Here is a 24,421-nt window from a genome sequence, read left to right on the forward strand (position 1 = left end):
AGCAACTTCTTCCTAGAAACATCGCCAAAGGCAAGGGAAGCAAGGGCAAAAATGAACTATTGGGATTTCATCAAGATAAAAGGCTTTTGCACAGCAAAAGAAACAGTCCACAAAACCAAAAGACAACCGACAGAATGGGAGAAAATATTTGCAAATGACATATCAGATAAAGGGCTAGTATCCAAAATCTATAAAGAACTTATCAAACTCAACACCCAAAGAACAAATGATCCAATCAAGAAATGGGCAGAAGACATGAACAGACATTTTTCCAAAGAAGACATCCAAATGGCCAACAGACACATGAAAAAGTGCTCAACATCGCTTGACATCAGGGAAATCCAGGTCAAAACCTCAATGAGATACCACCTCACATCAGTCAGAATCACTAAAATTAACAAGTCAGGAAACGACAGATGTTGGCGGGGATGTGGAGAAAGGGGAACCCTCCTTCACCTTTGGTGGGAATGCAAGCTGGTGCAACCACTCTGGAAAACAGTATGGAGGTTCCTCAAACAGTTGAAAATAGAGCTACCATATGATCCAGCAGTTGTACTCCTGGGTATTTACCACAAAGATACAAACGTAGGGATCTGAAGGGGTATGTGCACCCCAATGTTTATAGCAGCAATATCCACACTAGCCAAACTGTGTAAAGAGCCAAGATGTCCATCGACAGATAAATGGATAAAGAGGAATTGGTATATATACACAATGGAATATTATGCAGCCATCAAAAGGAATGAGATCTTGCCATTTGTAACAATGTGGATGGAACTGGAGGGTATTATGCTGAGTGAAATAAGTCAGTCAGAGAAAGACATGTATCATATGACCTCACTGATATGAGGAATTCTTAATCTCAGGAAAGAAACTGTGGGTTGCTGGAGTGGTGGGGGGTGGGAGGGATGGGGTGGCTGGGTGATAGACATTGGGGAGGGTATGTGCTATGGTGAGCGCTGTGAATTGTGCAAGACTGTTGAATCACAGATCTGTACTTCTGAAACAAATAATGCAATATATGTTGAGAAAAAAAAAAAGAAGATAGTAGGAGGGGAAGAATGAAGGGGGGTAAATCAGAGGGGGAGACGAACCATGAGAGATGATGGACTCTGAGGAACAAACTGAGGTTTCTAGAGGGGAGGGGTGTGGGGGGATGGGTTAGCCTGGTGATGGGTATTAAAAAGGGCACCTTCTCCGTAGAGCACTGGGTGTTATGCACAATGAATCACGGAACACTACATCAAAAACTAATGATGTAATGTATGGTGATTAATATAACAATAAAAAAATTTAAAGAAAAAAAGAATGATTGTTCTATTTCATAGACAAGAAGAAATTGAATTTACACTGCATCAGATTTAATTATTAATATACAAATGATTAAATATAATCCTTGGCTCAAAAAAATAATTACAAAACCAATGATAATTATACAGAATTATTTGTATTACAAATGCTCTCTAATATGCAATTGAAATATTTTTCTTAGTGACTACTGCATTTTAAATCCCATGAGCCATAAAATGTAGAGTCTGTTTTTGACTATGTACATTTGCTTCAGGGAAACAGGGAATAAAGGCAATTATCTAAAAAATTCAAACCAAAGTATATTTGTGATTCATTATTCAACTATTCTTATTTTCAACAGTGCATTTTTATCAACTATTGCTGTATTTTCCCCCAGGATAGAAATGGATAACTTTACAGATTAAAACTCTGAAGCAATCAGCTTATATTTTTTTTTTGGACATTTATTTTCAAAAGAGGCATTTTTTAAAATAAAATGATTAAAGGTGCCTAGATATATTATAACATTAAAAATCAAAGATATGATCATATAATATTGAAAGATACAAAATATGATAGAAATGAAGGAATTTTTTTTTTAACCAAGGTAATTAGTTGCAGCAATACTGAAATACTGACAAGCCAGAAAGGCATGGGGAGTATTTTTTCTTTCCTCCAGAGTTGGTTTCCTTGTAAAAACTGAAAGCAATCCTCTTTCCAGCCCGTGACTCTGTTTAAAAAGAGCTGTGGCTATGAAAATTATAAGATAAATACTCCTGTCTTTTATTTTTTTTGCAATAAAAAATGAATGGTAAGGTGACTTATTCCTTAAACTTTTCCTAGTACTTCTCACCTTGGTGCCATTTGAAAATGTCAAAATATTTTAACCATACTGATTATTAGAATTACTTGGAAAAAAATTTTTCTTTCCAACATCTTCATAATAGATGACAATGTCATATGGGTCCTGGACAGCCTTTCTGAAAGACATTTCAGTATGTTTCACAACACTGAATGTATCTTGAAAATAATGAGGCACCTACCTGCTCTTTAGTAAATTTGTTTTAATAAATACCAAAATGAGCAGACCAAGCCATCTGTGTTCTTCCTGCTAGTAATAAAAATGGCATTTGTTTGATGATGACATATTTCTCGGAGTGCACCAAGTACTTTATTTTATGATGGTATTTATACAGCTTTCTCTAAATGAAATAATGCAAGATGTTTATTATTTCAGCATCTGCTCCCATATTCTCTTAGCCACTTGATCAGTGACTCACATTTCTTTGAAAAAAAAAAATCACTTGATTGTTCTAGCTTATCGTTACACAGATAGGCCTGTTTTCTTTTTTGAACATTGTTCACTCACAATCCAACAAATGCTATAGAGGAGAAATGTAAATTTTATGAATCAAGAGAAAGAGAAAAAAGTCTAGCAATAAGTGCTTATAAACAACGTCTTAGCTATTTTGTTTCTGTTACTGATATATTTATTAATACTCCACTTGCTTGGAAGGATTTCATATGGCTGTCCTGCATTATATTTTGCATTTCTTCTCATGCAGCCAAGACCTGGTGATGGGTATTAAGGATGGCACGTACTGCATGGAGCACTGGGTGTTATACACAAACAATGAATCATGGAACAGTACTTCAGAAACTAATGATGTACTGTATGGTGACTAACATAACATAATAAAAAAAAGAATGGAATTTTTTAAATGCTCACAGCTGTTATTGTTATTCTTTTACTCTCAGAATCACTAAACCTCAGATGCTTTGCTTGTATTTATGTTCTAGAGAAGTAGGTAGTAGCAAGTATTGCAAATATTTACTGGAAGACCGACCCTCCCTCAGAATGTTTTCTCGATTGATCTATCAGCATGACAACCTTAGCACACCTCTCTTACACACGGTGTCTAACAGATTTACATGCACTTGTATATCCATTTTTCTGTAAGACTTCAGGAAAGTCACTTCCATTTGCTTTTATCACACAGCATATCCCTAATAAAGGAATGCGGGAGAAGAAATGAGTTAATTAAAATAACTGCAATTAACAGGAGTAGGGGAGAAGTAGCCTGCTTAAAATAACAAACAAAAATGAGACAAAACACCTCATTTGAAAGTATGGTATACTATATAATTCATAAGTTGGGATGATACTCAGCTAGTACACAGGTCTGACCACACCAGTGATACGGGGCCGTATCAATCCAGTCAGATTTCTTTGTGCCCTGTTGTACCACGTGGCTGGCGAAATTCTGGCTATCACTTTGGCTTATAAGGGTTTCCCTTCTGAGAAAAATATAAACGTTAACAAATTAACAAAATTCTGTTTCATACTATACTCTGTTATCCTAAAACTCTACTTTTTTTCAGTTACATAGATTTTTCCATTTTAATGGGATACTGGTATATTTTAAAATATTTTACCTAGAATATGTTAGCAGGAAAAAATATATAGGACTTGGTGTTAGGATGAGAGAGATTGTCGAGGGTTAACATTTCCAATATTAGAAGAGAGTTATCTTGGGGCAAACTGCGATTAAAAATCTGGATGTGGAATGTGTTGAGATTCAGGTAATGGTAATCTAGTAAATTATACTTATATACATATTAAGTATCCTAATCTGTTATGACTATGACTTTCATTTAATCAGAAAGTACTGGGTTTTTTTTTTTAAGATTTTATTTATTTATTTGTCAGAGAGAGAGCACGCACAAGCATGGGGAGCGGCAGGCAGAGGGAGAAGCAGACTCCTCACGGAGCAAGGAACCTGATGGGGGACTTCATCCCAGGACCCTGGTGTCATGACCTGAGCAGAAGGCAGCCACTTAACCAGCTGAGCCACCCAGGCGTTCCAAGAAAGTACTACTAGTTTTTTATTAAATAAAATGTAAAAGCTAATTTTAACAGTCTGATATGGGTGGGAAAGAAGCAGAATGATACAACTACCATTTTTGTAGCTTGTTTAGTACTAACATTACTGACATAGTCTAAGCCAAGTATCTCAATTCTCATTGGAGGTAAAACAGTGGTTCAGATTACTATATCCTGATGGTCTCTAGACCCTAAGAACTACCCTAGGGTGGGTCTAAGTCAGAGCAAGCCAAAACTCTCAGTCAGTTTTAAGAAAGTTCTCTCATTCTCGTAAGCCAGGGAAATCTTTTGCTAGTTCACAAAGTCCCAATAGGAGATCCGTTGCTGTTTGAGAATATAAGTTATTCAAGTGCTGTAGAAGAATACATGTGGCCGACAGGAGTTTCCAGTGGCCCTTAAAGCTATTCTAAAATACGAAACCAAAGGAAATAAAGAGAACTAATTTGGGTAATAGAGCAAGTCCATCCAAACTCACAGGCTGTGTGTTTTGAGTTCTTATTCCATTTCATTTTAGTAATGGGGAAGAAAGGCTTAGGGCAAATACACAAAGCTAATGCATTAGCTTCTTTCTTTGCTTTTCTTCAGATCAATGCTATACTCACTTAACCCCTCTGCCAAAACCAAGTTCCATCAAAACATGGAAAATCTATTATTTCACTTTCAGGACAAAATCACTATTATTCTTAATCTATCAAACTCATTAACTTTTCAAGCAGGAAACCATTAAGATAATTTAAAATTTCAATTAAAAAAAATCTTCCTGAGACAAATGAATTCACACTCTTTCCCTGTAAATAGAAAGTTAATTCTAAGAAATTCTATTGCCACTTTCCTGAGATGTTCTTTCCAGCTACAACATACTCTGTGCTCTCAATATTTACCAGAAAAAAAGAGGAAGAAAATAAAAGAATATAAATTTTTATTTTTTTGTATTTTTGTGTGTGTGCATTTGGCAATTTTGAAAGCAGAGAGAAAAATCTTTTATGCATCTCAACACTGACCCATGTAATACAAGGCTGTTAGTAGTGACAAGTTAAAATTGAACACTCTGTAATTACCTTAGCAGTATGATAATATCTGCCGCTTATCTAGACTAATAATTTCAAGTAACAACAAAAGCTGCTATTTTAAGTGAGTTACCCAATTTATTTTAAGTGAGTTACCCAATGTTTCTCATATTAGAGGGGAAAAAGCAAAATATGTTCCAATTACCTAGAATTTTGAAAGTGTTGATTTCACTTCTCATTGAGATAAGACAATACATTGCCTTCAATTGTCGTGCTTTAAACTTTAATCATTGAGAAACTTTTTCAAAAATGCATATTAAAATTCTCTAGAGATTTAAAAAAAAAAAAGCCTAACATACTGCAGTTCTATTATATATGCCAAGGGATAAGGAGAAGTAGTTCATCATATTTCTAATTAAAATGCTCCAATAGAAAGCACCTTGCTTTATGAGGCCCATTTGTAAGACTGGATTTGACACTAATGTGTGATTACTGAGATAAATTATGATGTTCTAACAAATATAACTAGGACCTCATAGGTTAGCTATCAGGATAATTATGCTCTGTAAGTATTAATGATATTTTTCATAATCATAAATGGAAATTACTTATTGTTTTCATAGCAAAATCACCCCATTACCTATTCTAGTAAATATCTATTTATTGTATTTCTTTCTCTAGTTCTGATAGTTATTTAGGAATGCAGCTCTTCTATCACTAGATAAGTATTAAATTTTTCATCATGTTTTATAGGAGTTAATTCATGTAAGCTTTATTCATATTCAATACTGGTATTTTCTACAATAAAAAAAAGGTCAATAATGCTATTTTGTGGAGTAAAGAATCCCTTAGAAAATTTTCAATTAGCCAATTTCCAAACATAATGGATGCATAATGCATCAGTACCCCCATTGATCTGTAAGCCTTCTTAATTTCAGAATGCATCACTTTTACATAGTAGCTTTATTGCAGGGTTCAATGTTCTGTTCTGCTCATTGTTCCATTCTGAGTAGCCTCTTCATATGGGGCCTTTACGATATCTTTTACCATCTGGACTCATGTCTCCTCCATAGCTTTATGTTTTACAAATAATTTTCTAGTTATTCTTGCCTGTTTGCTCCTGTGGATCAACTTTGGAACCATTCTGTAATACTTTTTAAAAAGCACCATAAGGTAGGTTTTTGAGGTTTGTATTTATATGTTAATTTGAGACAAATGGAAATTATCACAATTTCATGGTTCACGTTCAGGACAAGGGAATTTTTTTTTAAAGGTTTTATTTATTGGGTGCCTGGGTGGCTTAGTTGGTTAAGTGACTGCCTTCAGCTCAGGTCATGATCCTGGAGTCCCAGGATCGAGTCCTGCAGTCTGCGTCTCCCTCTGCTGCTCCCCCTGCTTGTGTTCTCTCTGTCTCTCTGATAAATAAAATCTTAAAAAAAAAAAGTTGTATTTATTTGAGAGAGAGAGAGAGAGAGAGTGAGAGAGAGCACACAAGCAAGGGTAGGGGCAGAGGAAGCGTGAGAAGCAGGCTCCCCACAGAGGGAGCCCGATGTGGGACTCGATTCCAGGACCATGGGATCATGACCTCAGCTGAAGGTAAACCCTTAACCAACTGAGTCACCCAAGTGCCCCTAGGGACAAAGAAATTTTTAAACCACTTTATTAAATTTTGATTGACATACAAAAAGCTATATATATTTACGTATGCCATAAATGTATCCATCACCACCAAAAATTTTCTCCTACCCTCTTTCTTATTATTATTATTTGGTGTTTAAGAACACTTAACATAAGTACTACCTACCCTCTTAGCTAACTTTTAAGTATGTAATACAGTGTTTATTTATTTTCTTATTTTTATTTTTTTTAAAGACTTTATTTATTTATTTGAGAGAGAGAGAATGAGAGATAGAAAGCACGAGAGGGAAGAGGGTCAGAGGGAGAAGCAGACTCCCTGCTGAGCAGGAAGCCCAATGTGGGACTCGATCCCACGACTCCAGGATCATGACCTGAGCCGAAGGCAGTCACTTAACCAACTGAGCCACCCAGGCGCCCTGTAATACAGTGTTTAAACTATAGGCACTATGCTGGACAATAGATCTCTCCAACTTATTCATACTGTACAGCTAAACTTAGTAGCCTTTGAGTAATAGCTCCCTGTTTTCTGCTCTCTGTATACAGCCCCTGGCAACCACCACTCTACTTCTCTTTTATGAGTTTGACTATTTTAGATTTGTCATATAAGTGCCATCATGTACTATCTGTCCTTCTGTTACTGGCATATTTTATTTATCATAATTTACTTCAAGTTAATCCATGTTGTCACAAATGTCAGAATTTCCTTCTTTTTAAAGAATGAATAATACTCCATTTTATATAAATACCACATTTTCTTTACTCTTCCATACACTGAGGTTATTTCCATGCTTATTGCTTACTGTGACTAATTCTGCAATAAACATGAAAATGCAGATTATCACTTTGAGATCCTTTTTTCAATTCCTTTGGATATAGACCCAGAAGTGGAATTGCTGTATCATATGGCACAACTTTAATTTCTTGAATTTCCAGAGTGGCTGCACCAACATACATTCTTATGAAGTGTATAAATATTCCCTTGTCTACAAAACCTTGGCATCATTTATTGTCTATCAGGTTGGGTTGCTGTAACAAAAATACCATAGAGTGGGTGTTTTAAACAATAAACATTTATTTCTCATGCTTCTGCAAGGTGATCAGGGGGCTGGCTGATTCAGACTGGGGTAAGAGCCTGCTTCCTGGTTCAAAGATGCTGTTTTCTTGCTGTACACTTATAGTGGAAGAAGCAAGGGGGTTTTCTGAGGTTTTTTTTTTTTTTTTCCCTTCACAATTTCCATTCATGAGAGCTCTACATTCATGACCCAATCACTTTCCAGAGGCTCCACCATTAAATACCATCTACTGGGGATTAGATTGCAACACACAGATTTAGAGGGATACATTTAGTCCACAGCATTTGTTACTTTTTCTTTTCTTTTTTTAATAGCCATCTTAACAAGGGATATCTCATTGTGGTTTAGATTTGCATTTCCCTAATGATTAATGATGCTGAGAACTTTTTCATCTATCTGTTGGCCATTGTATGCCTTTTTGGAAAAAAAAAGTCTATTCAGTATCTTTGCCCCTTTTTAAATTGGTTTTTTTTTTTGCCCTTAACTTGTAGGAGTTTCCTATATATTTTGGATATTAATCTTTTAACAGATGTATGCTGTGTGGATATTTTCTCCCATTCCATATACTACCTTCTCATTTTTTTTTTTTTTTTGCTTTGTAGAATCTTTTTAGTTTGATGCAGTCACACTTGCATATTTTTGCTTTTGTTGCCCATGCCTTTGGTGTTACCTACAAGAAATCATTGCCAACACCAGTGCTTTACTTTTTCTTTTCTTCTAGGAGTTTTACAGTTTCTGATCTTGCATGTAATTCTTTAATCCACTTCAAGTTAATTTTTGCATATAAGATGAAGTTTCAATTACATTCTATTGCATGTGAATATCCAGCTTTCTCAACATCATTTGTTGAAGACTGTCTTTTTCCCATTGTGTATTCTTAGCACTCTCATCAAAGATCAGTGGGCCATATATGTGTGGGTTTATTTCTGGGCTCTATTTCGTTCCATTAGTCTATATATAGTCTTTTTTTTTAATTCCAGTATCTTACTGCTTGGATTACTTAGCTTCGTAATATATATTGAAATAAGGAAACATAAGGACACTACCTTTGTTCTTTCTCAAAATTGTTTTGACTAATCTAGGTATTTTGTGCTTCTATATGAATATTTATTTTTTTATTTTTGTAAAATATGCCACTGGTTTTGGATAGAGGTTGAACAAAATCTGAAGACTGGTTTTAGTATGTTCATTGTTACAATATTAATTCTTCTAATCCATGAAATGGCATGCCAATCCATTTATTTGTGTCTACTTTTATTTCTTTCATCAATGTTTTATAGTTTCTGGTGTACAGGTAATTCACCTTTTTGGTTAAGTTTATTTCTAAGTATTTGTTTTTGATGCTATAATAAAAAACATTTTCAAACTATATGCTAACAATTTTCTTTTCACATAGTTCATGGTTAACATATGGTAACATGGTAACATATGGTAATATACAACTGATGTTTGTATATTGATTTTGTATTATGTGACCTAACAGGCTTATTAGTACTAATAAAAAATTTTATTAGAAAAATATTAATATTTTTGTGGAATTTTTATGGTTGTGTACATATCAAATCGCATTTTTTAACAGAGATCCTTTTACTTCTTCCTGTCTGATTTGGATGTCTTTTGTTTATTTTTCTTATTTAATTGCTCTGTATAGGACTTCCAGCACTTTTTGAACAGATGTGGTCAGGGTAGGCATCCCTGCTTCTCAGAGGAAAAGCTGTCAGCTTTTTATAATTCAGTATGATATTAGCTGCAGGTTTTACATAAGACCTCTATTGTGTTTAGGTAAGTTTCTTCTAGGCTGAATTTCGCCCCCCCCCCCGGGTTTTTATCCTGAAATGGTGTTGAACTTTTTCATGTTTCTCTGCACCTATTGAAACGATCCTGTGATTTTTGTCCTATGTTCTGTTACTGTGGTGTAACACATTGCTTGTCTAGCATATGTTAAACCATACAATTCTTTTAATATGCTGTAGAATTAGGTTTGTTAATATATTGAGAATTTTTGCACCATGGTCATCAAGCATATTGGCCGATAGTTTTCTTATGAGGTCTTTGTCTATCTTTGATAGCAAGATGATACTGGCCTCAGTGTCTTATATTTTGGGGAAAAATTTAACAAGAACTGGCATTAATTCTTTAAATATTTGATATAATTAATCTCGAAGCCATCTGGTACTAGGATTTTCTTTGTTGGAAAGTTTTTTTTTTAAGACTTTATTTTTTAGCCTTCAGAGAGCGAGCGAGCGAGCGAGCACACAAGCAGGGGGAGCAGTAGGCAGAGGCTGAGCAGGGAGCCTGATGTGGGGCTCAATCCCAGGACCCTGGGATTGTGACCTGACCTGAAGACAGACTCTTAACTGACTGAGCCACATAGGTGCCCCTGTTGGAAAGTTTTTGATTACTGATTCAATCTCCTTGTCATTGGTCTCTTCAGACTATTTTTTTGTGATTCATTTTTGGGAGGTTGTGTATTTCTAGGAGTTTATCCATTTCTTCTAGACTTTCTAATTTATTGATGTATAATTATTCTCAACAATCCCTCATTTTTTAAAATTTCTGTAGCATTATTTTCAGTGTCTCCTCTTTCATTTCTGATTTTTACATATTTGAGTTCTCTTGTTTAAAAAAAATATTTGGTCAAGTGCTTGTTGATTTTGCTTATTTTCCCCAAAACCCAACTTTCTTTTGACAACTTTCTCCTTCAGTTTTACATTATCTATTTCATTTATTCCTACTTTAATCTTCAGTATTTCCTTCCTTTTCCTAATTTGGGCTTACGCTTTGGTTTATTTTCAAGTTCCCTGAAGTGTAAAGTTAGGTTGTAATTTGAGATTTGTCTTCCTTTTTAATGTAGGGAGTTAGTCCTATAAAATTCTTATTCTGCTTTTGCTGTATCCCATAAGTTTTGATAAGCTATATTTTCATTTCAATTTGTCACAAGATATACTCTAATTTCCATTTGAGGTCTTCTTTGGTCCAGTGTTGTTCAAGAGTGTATTTAATTTTCATATATTCATGATATGTCTCATGTTCATTTTATTGTTGATTTCTAGTTTTATTCCATTATAATTAGGAAAGATACTTGGAATGATTTCCAACTTCTTAAGTTTGTTAAGACTTGTTTTGTCACCTAGCTTGTAATCTATTCAGGAGAAAGTTTTGTGTGTGCTTGAGAAAAATGTGTATCTGTTGCTCTTGGACAGAATGTTTTGGGCTGGTCTATTAGGTCTGTTTGGTCTATAGTTCTGTTTAAATCCACTTGGTTTTCTGTCGGGACCCATTGTGTCATTAATTCAGTGGTCCAAACCCTACTCTCAAATGTCACATGAAGTTATATGAAATGACCAATATATAACCATTTTTAGTATAATAACATGGGAAGTTAAATCTAATACATAGTTTAACTATTCAATTATTTCCATTAACAATCTCAGAAATTATTTTTCTAACATTTATTTAAGGTGTCAATTGTATAAATTATTTTAAGGCAAGACTTACCTATTCTTGGATCTATAAACTGTAAACAGAGTTATGGTCTTTGAGACCCCCTTTTTTTTTATATTCCCATTTTCTCTAATAACCGTATGAGACCTTGTATGTAAGTATAATAGTTTCCTAAACTAGGTGGTACATTAAGACCAGCTCTTTATGAATCTCCCACAAAAAAGGAGAAAACTAATCAAGAGTTGCCTGTAGTCCTATGTTAATTTGTCATCTCAAGGAACATTCACAAGGAATATTCTTATTCTCCAGATTTGTTTAATTCCCCACAACAGAGTCCTTTTACTAATTATTTCCACTTGCATTTAATAATTTAAAATATTTTCACAAATGAAATACTCTTACTGTTTTATTATCAATTTGTACATATTTGATTTTACATTATCCAGATAATTATAAATTATTTCAATGAACATGAACTTGTTAATAAGATCTTTAAAATTCCTGACTTACCCCGAAGACAATTACACATTGTATGAAAATATACGAAAATTAACGTGAGCATTCATTCATTCACTGCAACTGCACTACAAAACTATTTATTATAGTGTGTAATTCTGAATAAAACTGGTCAAGGGATTTTTATAAGTGAGTGACTGGTGAGGTTTTTTTTTAAAAGGCACCAAAGGGCCTTTTTAATGGCCAAGACCTCAGGAAACTTTTATATTAAAGTGAGACTCCACTGTGCCTGTTGTTTTCTTAATAGTTGCATTGAGATACAATTGATAAACATTAAACCACACATATTTAAAGTGTACAATTTGATGTTTGAGTATATTTGTACACTAGTAAAACCACCACCACAATCAAGATGGTGAACATGTAACTGTTTTATGTATTTGCCTAAAAAACAGCTATGTTTTCTAAAACTTCAATTTTTTTCTTAAACCTTTCACTTCCATAGTTCCTTTTGGTTTGAAATTAGGTCATTTTTTCAAAAAAAACAATAGTGTATACAAATTTATTAAGGCAACTTACCACCATCCCAACAACACCCACAAAACAACAATAAAAAACCCAGAAAGTCTTTTTTAGTAGATACTTCTGCTCACTGAAACAAAACAGGGGCATCTTTACAATATTGTTTATTACAAGGTAGTCTTTGAAATTTAAAGTAATCTTACGGCTGTAATCATCTCAACTGGTAATTCTTCGTATCTACCTGAAAGTAGAAATATTTGCTTCTCAGAATTTTCATCTACTCTGTTCTCCCCAGAGTATCCCTTCTTATATCTTCTAATTTATCATCACTTATACTTTGTAAAAATATGCCCAAACTGTTAAATTAGAACTTAAATATCCCTGGTGGTTCAGTAAGTAGAAGTCTAGGCAAAAGATTTCTAATAAGCTTCGGGTTCACTGAATTAATGCTTCTTATAATACTAATTTATTGAATGCTTAAAATTAATTTTTCATGTTAAGAAAATGAAATTTTGTGTCTTCAAGAAAATCCATTTTTAATTATAAAACTTTCAATGAGAAATTAAATCAATTAAAACAACTTGTAAGTCAGCCATTCCCTTTGTAGATTAAAATTAATTAGTATCAGGGACACGTGGGTGGCTCAGTCAGTTAAGCATCTGCCTTTGGCTCAGGTCATGATCCCAGGGTCCTGGGATTGAGCAGTACATCAAGGCTGACATTGGGCTCTCTGCTCGGCAGGGAGCCCGATTCTCCCTCTCACTGCTCTTCTGCCTACTTGTGTGCTCTCTCTCTCTCTCTCTTTCTGTCAAATAAATAAAATCTAAAAAAAATTTTTTTCTAAAAAAAATTAGTGTCAATACATATATTTTTAAAAATGTTATATGCATGTAAAAAAAATTTTTTTTTAATTTATTCATCTGTCAGAGAGAGAGAGCAAGGAGCCTGCTTCTCCCTCTGCCTGCCACTCCCCTGGGATCATGACCTGAGCCAAAGGCAGATGTTTAACCGACTGAGCCACCCAGGCATCCCTGCATGTAAAAAATTTCTGTTTTGATATTAGGAAAACCATGGGAGGAAATATGACTATTTGCCTAACTCATGACTTAGAGGGATAACCATACAAGGATTTTATAGAAATATATCTTTTCAGATTTTTTTGAAAAAAATATACTTATGTCTAGAGTATAATAGCGATTATACCAGATAATAAAATTGTTCAAGAATGTTAAAATACTTGTAGACAACAGGAGCAAATTTTATTTGGCAATAAGATATAATGTGTCCATCTATTCCAAACAACTATACCAGTAGTAGGCCATAGAAACACTCAAAATATGGTTTTAAATGAGGAAAAAATTTAAAAAATTATATTTTACACTAGTCTCCCTAAGGCTATTGTACATAGTGACACGTATTTTTCAACTTGTATTTTTAAAAATATATAGTAGGAGCTTTTAAGAGGGAAGTTATATTAGCAGGAAGGTAAAGAGAACAGTAATGATTTATTGTGATTTTCAAATATATTACAGGTCAATAGATATCTAAGAACCAAAACAGGAAAACCACACATGGAAGGCAGAAACCTTATAATAATTATAAGGTTTAAAATAATATATAAAAGTAATTCATTATAAAAAATAATTACTTATTTTTTGGAGTTATATAATTTAATCTACCTCCACAAAACACACACTCTTCCCTTGTTAACACTGTATTCATTTACTTCATTTGTCTTTTCTATTTAAAATAAAAATTCTTTGTGCTTTCAGTCTCCGTCTTTTTATTCTCAAAGCTGTTGTTATACTCAATGAGTTCTAATCATGGAACACTGATTGCATTTCAACTTTCATTCTTCTTTTCTCTGATCTTATTTTTTACCCGACTTTGCTGCATAGCCCACCAAGTATTCAGGAAACTACTATCACTTAGTCTCCAGACACAGATGCAAGAGGAATGGATCAAAATTGCTCCAGAAGTGGTATTGAGAAAGGAATCAGTTGGTGATTAATTCAAGATTTCTCTCTCCTATATAAATTGCAGGAAGGAAGCAGTTTGGTGGAAAATTTCGTTTATGACAGATTTGGAAAATCTATTTATTGAGACCAATTTCCTTGACATTTGGTTCTTATGTTATTTTACTAAGTCTTTGTATTTACCTCAAAAAATGGAGGATTTTATGTGCTATTCAATGCCCCACATGCTTAGGAAACGATAGATCTTAAAACCCAAGATCTTTTCATGAAACATTGGTCTTTTACAGAGGATTATACAGTTTTATGATGTTTATATTTAATATATTGCTTTCCTAGGCCTTTGTCATGTTCAATTCAGTATTTCAGATAATTAGAATCTTACAAAATGTAGAAAGTCAGTCTGCCTTCAAATAGAAGTTAATTTTGAAGTTCCTGAATTTTGGAATTTCTCATATTGATAAAATATATTTTCTCAAAATATTTTTGGGAAATTTCTAATCCTAGAATTCAAAACATTTATCTACTGTTCAGGTACATTAAACTGTAAAATACTGTGGTTAGATGCCTGGGGGCCTTGTGAAATCACAAAAACCTAAATTTAAAAACTGTTGTTTTACTTGTGTTAACACAGACAAATGACTTAATTACTACATGCTTCAGTTTATTGCTCTGTAAAAAGGGAAAATAATAACTACCTCATAATATAATTATAAGGACCTGAGCCAGCTCTGGAAAGGAAGGAGCAAGTCCCAGAAAGAAAAGACCCTGATAAGGAGCTATATATTCCACTTAGGAAATCTTTCCAATTTTTGGCTGACTCTTACATCATAGAATTGCAAGACAGACTGAGAGCAGTGAAAAATTAATGAACAGAGATTTAAACTCCTTTCCAAGCAATAAAGTTTGTGGTTTCACTCTACACAAGTTGGTTGCTTCCTAAAACAAAACATCAAGATTCTTTTGTGAATATAGCAAAACCCAGATTCTCCACATTATTCATGATGTCCATGATAAAAAAAAAAACATAAAAGACATAAAAGAAAATATGCTCACAATGAAGATTATAGAAAAATCTCAGGAGAGAACAGAAAATTTAAAAAGAACTGTATGGAAAATTTTAGCACTGAAAAATAGGACACTTGAAATTAAATTTCCACTGAAGTCAAGATCAAAATGGAGATAACAAAGGAGTGTATCAGCAAATATGAACATGGTTTAAAAGATATTACTAGATCTGTAGAAAACAGAAAAACTTAAAGACAGATTCAGAAACCTATGGAACAAAAAGTCTAACATATGTATAATTGGATTCCCAAATGGAAAGAGAATGAGACAGACAAAACATGTATAAATATGGCCAAAAATTCTCTCAAATTTTTGTAAGATATGTATTTACATTTCAAAAATCTTAGCAAGTCTGAACGGTATAAACATTTTATATGGCTATTGCTGGTAATATTGCTTTTTATGAAGTCTACTTTGATCTTAGCTATATCACTGTATTTGATCAATATTTCATGATATACCTTTTTAATCCTTTTACTTTTTAATTATCACTATCTTTATATTGAAATGCTATTTCTTTTCGATAGCCTGTAATTGGTCTTATTTTATATCTAGTCTGACAATTTCTATATTTTAATTGGATTTAGATCATCTCCACTTACTTATGTTACATTTTGCCTTATCATTTTGCTATTTTGTTTTCTATGTTTTCTCATATACTCTTTTTTTTTTCCTACTTTCCTTTTTTGGCAATTGAAAATATTCTAGGATTCCATTTTATCTCTAGTATTGGTTTATCCTATTTTAATTTTCTAATGATTGCTCTAGACTTTACTGTCTGCATTTTTATGTTACATAGTATACTTCCAAATATTTGCATATTATCTATACTATTTTGCATATACATGTAAGAGATCTACAAATAGCATAATTCCATTTCATCTTCTGTGTTTAACTTTTGTTATACTTTTACCTTTACCTATGTCAGAAACTAAAATATATTGTTACGTTTGCTTTCAATTAAAGAAATTTCAAGAATAAGGAAATGGACTTCTAAAATTATAAAATACTTTACATTATCTATGCTATTTCTGTTCCAACTCTTATTTTTCATTTCTTTTCAGCTTGAAGTATCATTAACATTTTATATTGTATAGATCCATTAGAGACAAATTCTGTTATCATGTGCCCTCAGATTTTTACTTTTTTTCATTTCTGAAGTATAGTTTACTGGATAGAGAATTCTAGGTTATCAATTTTTATTTTTCTCTCAGCACCTTGGAGATCCCACTCCTCTGACTTCAGAATTTCATTATTTCTGATCAAGGGTCTGCAATTTGCTTATTTGTTTCCCTATAGGAAGGTTGTCTTTTCTTCCTTTATTGCTTTTATGATTTTTTTAATCATCTTTTTTCACAAGTTTTTATTATGGTGTATTTAGGTGTGGTTCGCTTCATACTTATTTCCTTTGATTTCATTAATATCTTCAGATCCTTGAGTTTATAGTTTTTTTGTCAAATTTGGAAAAAAAAACAACAGCATTATTTCTTGAAGCATTTCCTTTTGCCCCACTCCCTTACTCTTTCTTTTCCTTCTGGGACTTCAATTACATGAAATATGGAAATGCTCAATATTATCCCACAGTTCACTGAGATTTTTAAAATGGTTTTCCTTATTTTTTTTCTCTCTGTGCTACAGTTTGAATAGTTTCTATTCTTATATCCTTAAGTTAACTGATCTTTACTTCCTGTAGAGTCTAATCTGCTATTTGACCCATTCAGTGAATTTATTTCAGGTATTATGTTTTCAAACTCTAGAAATTCCACTTCTTTAATCCATACTTACATTATCTTCCATTTCTTTAATCTATACTTACATCTAAGTCTTTGGGTATATTTACAGTAGCTATTTTTTTTTAATTTCAAGTTTTTATTTAAATTCCAGTATAGCACCAGTTTCTCCAATATGACCAGAAGTTTCTATTTTATTTTAACCCATTAGTTTCAGTGTGTTTTGTTTAGAATAAGGCTAAATTTAAAAGAGTGAACATATTCCAAGAAAAGTGTTAATAAGAATGTTGGTGTTACTCATATAAAATAAAGTAATTGCTAAGTTAATATAAACAAATGATGTTTAGCGAACACTAATTTAGTTTATCAATCTGACAGAGGATAAGGCAGTGAAAAATAGGGCAATAGTGGGTGTGAAATCTTGGAGGTAAAGAATAGTCAAAGCACTGAAGATATTTCTCTCTGAGAGGATGCATGAATGTTGACGGATTAAGTTCTAAAACTGAATGAATTGACTTTACTCCATGCTAAAACATTTGGAGGTTACAGCAAAAATGAATGGGGTTTTATTGAATAATTTTAATGTAATATGATATTTCTATTCTGGAAAATATACTCTTATGTGAATATATGGAAAATGGAGTTCATCTGGCCTAGATTACGAATAAAAACCTGGTAATCAACAATGCAAAATGCCTGTAAAAATTAAAAAAGGGATGTTGAAAGACTTGATTAAGGCAGGGACAGTTAGACTGGGAAAACAGGAGACTAAATTTAAAGTCATTAAGGGAATACAGAGAGCCTGAAAAAATACTAGAGCCAAAGATCTGAGGGTTGGTAAAAGGGAAATTTAATGAATATTCTAGGGGAATGATGATCTGCTTTGCATATTTCTGGTCTTGGTGGGAAAGAGGACTATTTATGGGAGAAGAATTTTATTTAGGGCACTTATACAAAAAGCAATTTAATTTTTATACATATCTATATCTAGTTTTAATTAAAAACCAGTGATCTATTTATTATACTGCCCCTGGCTTTGGTCAGAACCTTATTAGCATGTGCATGTCTATATATTTAAAAAACTAATATAAGGAGACTCCAGAGAAGCATTAAACAAACAAAAAATAGGCAAACATACAAAATAACAAGGATAGAAAGGTTAGTAGTATTTAGCTCTGTCAATAAGCCAGAGCTCAGTCAAAAAAAAAAAAAAAAAAACAAATTGACTGGAGAACAAGCAGTAGAACATTGTTTTAGAATGAAAGATTTAGAAGTGACCTTAAATTTTAGTGTAAGAGGTAAGTGTTTTGTTCAGTATGTAAGATTCTCTGTGTAGAATTAATGAGCATAGGATAAGAGATTTGTCAATTAAAATTTAAGCAATTTCTAAAACTGAGATTTGGTTAGAGAAAATATCCTGTAGTTAAGTATACTGTAAATGTATTAGATACAGGCTTTGCCAGATAATAAGCGCAAAAGAGGGAAGATCAATGCATTTCTTGATCTCTTCAGGAACTTTTCAAATCTAGGAAATGCATTTTCAAAAAAAAAAGAAAATGCATTTTCACAGTTTAATGTGCTGTATAGAATGCATTTTTGTATGCATATACATTAGATATATTTATTGAAAATCAATCTTCTTTAGATATTATAACTATGAGTAAATTTGATGGAAATTACTAACATCATCATTAACTATCAACTTCTGAAACAGTACTCATTGGGATGCTATTCTCTAATAAAATTTCTTAAAATGTTATTTTACATATAGATTGGAGAATTTCAAACTTTATGAATAGCTGCCATTTAATATAGTCCCATTATTTTATAGGAAGGAAAAATTAGAAGTTTAAGAAATAATATAAAAATATCCAAATTTTGTCAAATTCGAGACAAATTTCATGGTTTTCACATTAATTTATTACAATAGAACATGATGTAGATCCATATTTATCTCTTATTGGGGATTCCAATCAACTGTAGTCAGATTCAATATCAGCTCCTGATTAATTTCCTTTGCCATCAACCCCATGTGATGATTCACGTCAACTGTCAGGCACAGGTTACTTTTATATGTGAGTCAATCTTGTCAGTCAGAAGTAGAACATAGGATAACTTGGAATAAAGAATGATTGCAAAGGATCTAAGAACAGTATTGTCCTAGTTTTGTCCTCCAAGTCTTATTAATAATCAGAGCTAAAAACCATTGCTCAGGAGTGAGCTCTACCACCTATTATTTTAAGGGCTTAGGTCTTGCCTAGGTTTGATTCATATTCTTTTTTTTTTTTTTTTTTAAGATTTTATTTATCTTTTGACAGAGAGAGAGACAGTGAGAGAGGGAACACGAGCAGGGGGAGTGGGAGAGGGAGAAGCAGGATTCCCGCCAAGGGAGCCTGATGTGGGGCTCATCCCAGGACTCTGGGATCATGACCTGAGCCGAAAGACTGAGCCACCCAGGTGCCCCTGATTCATATTCTGATTGTTAGGTGATCTTGCCTATCTTCTCTCCCTTTCCACTTTCAAGATTAGAATCAGTGACCCACTTGCCATTCATTCCATTTCTTTGACTGGGGTGGTAGTACCTGCCCAACAGTAGGCAACCAAGAAGAGACTACAGGAGTGTACACTGCCTGCATAATATACTCCCTAAATACTGTAATTTAATGTTTCAGTGTCACAGAGGTGGAAAAAAGGTATGTATCTGTTGAAAACACACTAGATTTTGAAACACTACAGAAAATTAAATCACACTCATATATGCAGCTTTCCTGTATCTGTTTTGTCTTTGGTAGTGTCAACAGTGTAGATTTTGAACGTACTAATTAAACCAACTGCTAAACCATGAACGCCATCTTGTGGGGAGATCTGCTACTACTGTAGCATATTGTGCCCCCTTACCCAAACTTCAGCTCCCTAGCCATCTTGAGTTTCCCTCTCCAGTGCATGGTGCTGTCCTAGCATGTTCCAATCATCAGTAAGTGTTTTCATATAGAGACAATCTCAAAATACTGGGCTCCAGATAGAATTTCATAAAATGTCATCTCCTTCATTTTATCTTCTCTTTCCAAGTCATCTTATCATGCTACTTTGAAAATGAGCCCCTCCCACCAAAAGTTTAAAGAGCTAAGTATTTTGGAAACAAAAAATATATAAAAGAAAATATATGAAAACACTTATGATACTTTGAAATAGGCAAAACATTCTTAAGCAACATGTAAAATGCAAAAGCCATAAAGACACACATTAAGACAAATAGTGGCATGCAAATAGGTCTTTCTCATTGATAGAAGATAGCACAAAAACTGTCAGACAATAAATGCTCAAGGAGAAGAAATTATTTTCTAAGTATATGACTAAGAATGTTCTGGAATTCTATTGTACCTCTCTGCATCAGTTAATAGTGCATCAAACAACAACGCTGTTACTTGAATGTATTATCATTTCTCTCTAGTCCAGAGCCAATCTGGTCCTCTTATCCAAGCCTCTGGGGACAAGCCTTCTGCACAGTTCCAACGTAATTATTCCTTTTTGGTGTCCTCAAATTGGGATGGTACATTAAATATTATATTTAACTTAGAGATTAAAGAGTATACCATTGTATTGCAAATTACAAATGTCAAACTCTGATAAGATTAAGTAGCATTCTATCAGTACTATCCAGGAACTGTTCTGAAAATATAATGCCAAAATAGTTCTATTAATTATTTGTTCAGAATCTGCAATCTTTACTAATCTGTTAATCTATGATCAACTTGGTAAATACACAATTATATATATGAAGGGATTTTTCATGACTAAAAGACGAAGCAAATGAAGCTTCTATACCAAGATTGTTATTATCATTTTATACTTGAAGCACATTTCTCGGATCCTTCTTTTAAAGTTCTATATCGATCCTCAAAATGTTTCCGGGTGAGGACAATGAATGTGCACACTCATTTTCTTGGGCACCTTTTTGTCCTTGTTTTGTTTTTCCAATACATAAATACAAAAATAACTATCTAAGCCTTAGAAAGATTATGAAAATGTACAAAACATGGCTAAGTACAGAAGGAAATACATGAGACATGATTTTTATTGTATTATATACTGCTTTATCAAGAATGAGGTCTTGTGAAGCTCATGAGCATTGCACTGCAAGTGTTCCAGGATTTGGACACAAAGAAGTTTAAACAAAGAACAGAAAATATAAAATTGAGGACCAAGAAATTAAGTTAGAATACATTAAATGCATTTAATATGTTCACTTAAAAATATCTGAGATTTTATAATTATCAGATATTAAAGACATTGTATACTGTGATTATTCTCTTGACATAACCATGAAATACTCTATCTCCTTGGGAGGAGTTCAACATGATTAAAGTTTTCTATTTTTTTTTTCTTCTCCAAGGTAATTTTTAATGGTTAGAGACTGTTCTATAATGCATGTATCTCCATGTAATGTGTATCTTTAGTCAATAAATACCTTGTTATAAAGATTATTTGTCAAAGAAGAATTGAGAAGAGAGGATTTATGAATTCTCAAATCACTTTTTTTTTTTCTTTTATAAAGGGACTGTCCTTAGGAAAATGATGATTCTAAAATAGGTTGTATTTTCCTGGGCAGAAGACATGAAGAGACATTTCTCCAAAGACGACATACAGATGGACAACAGACACATGTTATCACTTACCACCAGGGAAATGCAAATCAAAACTACAATGAGGTATCACCTCACACCTGTCAGGATGGCTAAAATCAACAACACAAGAAACAACAGGTGTCGGTGAAGATGTGGAGAAAAAGGAACCCCCTTGCACTGTTGGTGGGAATGCAAACTGGTGCAGCCATTGTGGAAAACAGTGTGGAGGTTCCTCAAAAAGTTAAAAATATAACTACCTTATTATCCAGCAATCACACTACTGGGTATTTACCCAAAGAATACAAGAACCCTAATTCAAAGGGATACACGCAACCCAATGTGTATAGCAGCATTAATTACAATACAAGATATGGAAGCAGCCCAAGTGTCCATAGATTGATGAATGGATAAAGAAAATGCTGTATATATATCCAAGAGGATATTATTCAGAATATCCAAGAGGATATTCAACAAAGAATGAAATCTTCCCATTTGCAAGGATATGGATGCAGTTAGAGAGTATAACATCAAGCGAAATAAGTCCATCAGAGAAAGACAAATAAAATACCACACTCATACATGGAATTTAAGGGGGAAAAAATGAGTAAAGGAAAAAAAAAAAGAGAAAGGCAAACCAAGAAATAGACTCTTAACTATAGAGAACTGATGGTTACCAGAAGGGAGGGAGGGGGGCGGGGGATGAGTGAAACAGGTATTAGGGATTAAGGAGGGCACTTGCTGTGATGCGCACCAGGGGATGTATGGAATTGTTGAATCACTATATCCTACACTGAAACTAATATAACCCTATATGCTAACTGGAAATAAACACTTTAAAAAAAAAAGGAGTTAGAGAATATGTGATTCTCCCTGCCACCAAAAAATAAAATAGGTTTCATTTTTATAGTGTTTCATATACTCTACAATGGGCATATATATTTTGACTTTGGTATTCTGGAAAATTTCGAACAAATACAAAAGTAAGCCGAATAGTATAATGAAATCCCATCTACCTTTTACCCATCTTTGAATAGTTCCAACTCATGGAAAATCTGGCTTATTCATTGACTACCTCTGAAAAGATGAAAACTTACACACACACACACACACACACACACACACACACACACACACACAACCACTGTCATATTGAAAAGGCATTAAAAGTGATTCCTTAATAAGCATGCAATCAGTGTTCAAGTTTCTAATAATTATTTCATAGATTTTATTTTATATACATTCCTTCACATACAACGTTCAGTTTGTCCTTTGGAATCAGAATCAAACTAAAATCCACACAGTGTAATTATTATTAAGTCTTTTTATAGGTCCCTTTCTCTCCTCTCCTCCACCCCCTTCCTTCCTTCTCTCTCTCCCCTCCCAATCCCCTCCTGCAATGTATTTGTTGAAGACATTGAATCTTCTGTTTTGTAATTTCAGTCTGCATGTTTTTAACATGTTCTTCTGTCCTCTGGACTCCTTAAAAAACGATACTCAGGTCTCAACCTCTTTCAGACATTTGGTATTAGAGTATTCTTTGAGAAATATACTTTTGACTGATTTGTTCAATTTACCTTCACAGGGTATCTTTTTATTTAGTGTATTTTTATCTGTCGTAGCCTCCATGTACTTTTACTTAAGCAAAAATGACACAGTGATTTTGCCTGTGAAGTCCCGAATTGGAACGTTTTCAAAAACATGTTGCTGAGACTAATTCTTTAGGCTCTTATTTCCACATAGATTGTTTCAATCTTTGCACTGATGCTTATTTTTTTTTAACAATTACCTTGAGATATTTACACTCTTGGATCTTAGAAAGGACAAATAGTAATGAAGATGATGAGACAATGGACCATACATTTTCAAAAACACACTGATGTAAATAAAACACACTGATCTCAAAAAAAGAACCTTCTAAGTTGGTTTTCCTCTCTTTAAAATAATACTATTTGAAAGGATTAAGTTGTGTTGTCAGGGTTGGGGAGAATTATAAAAGTTGGATCATGGATTTGGATAATTACTGACCTGAGACACTGAATGTCCCTCATCCTTTGGAAAGATCTTTGTCCATTTCTTTCCAGCTCCACCCCATCTTTAGCCAGACCCAATGTCCTGGCTCCTTTTTGCTCCTCTCTCTCCCTTTATTACTCCATTATGCTTTTTCCCCTGTGTAATAACTCAGATTTCAGGTCTTCTACCACTACTTTCATCATTAAAAAAATCTATGCTCTTTTTCTTTTATGTCTTTCTCCTTCTACTTACATAAGAACATATTTTAATAATAATCTCCTAAAGTCAGGGGCTTAATACAAAAAACTGACTAAGAGGGACTTTCAGACCCTGGAAATACCAGAGGATAACTTTGTGCCTTTCTTAAGTCAGCATATTTAGCAATGTCCTGAGGCTACATAAATGGTCAGTGTTGTTCAGGTACTACAGAATTTCATTCAAGCTTACAGATCTGATATTCAGAATTAAAACCTACTTTCACGCAGTCACTTGATCTGTAAATGGTGACAGCAAATTTCAAAATGACTGCTCTAAGCTTCCTTGGCTATTACATGGATATTGGATGAAGCAGACTATGGGCTGATAAGTACTTTCAAATTTCAAATGTGATATATATTCTGAGCCCATAGTAATAAGTCACATTTATATGCTGAACAAAGCCACAAATGTGTCTAAAGAAAGAAATGTTTTAGACGTGTTTA

This window comes from Callorhinus ursinus, unplaced genomic scaffold, assembly GCF_003265705.2.
Source record: "Callorhinus ursinus isolate GAN/ISIS: 27379988/994484 unplaced genomic scaffold, GSC_fseal_2.0 scaffold17, whole genome shotgun sequence".
NCBI classification, from domain to species: domain Eukaryota; kingdom Metazoa; phylum Chordata; class Mammalia; order Carnivora; family Otariidae; genus Callorhinus; species Callorhinus ursinus.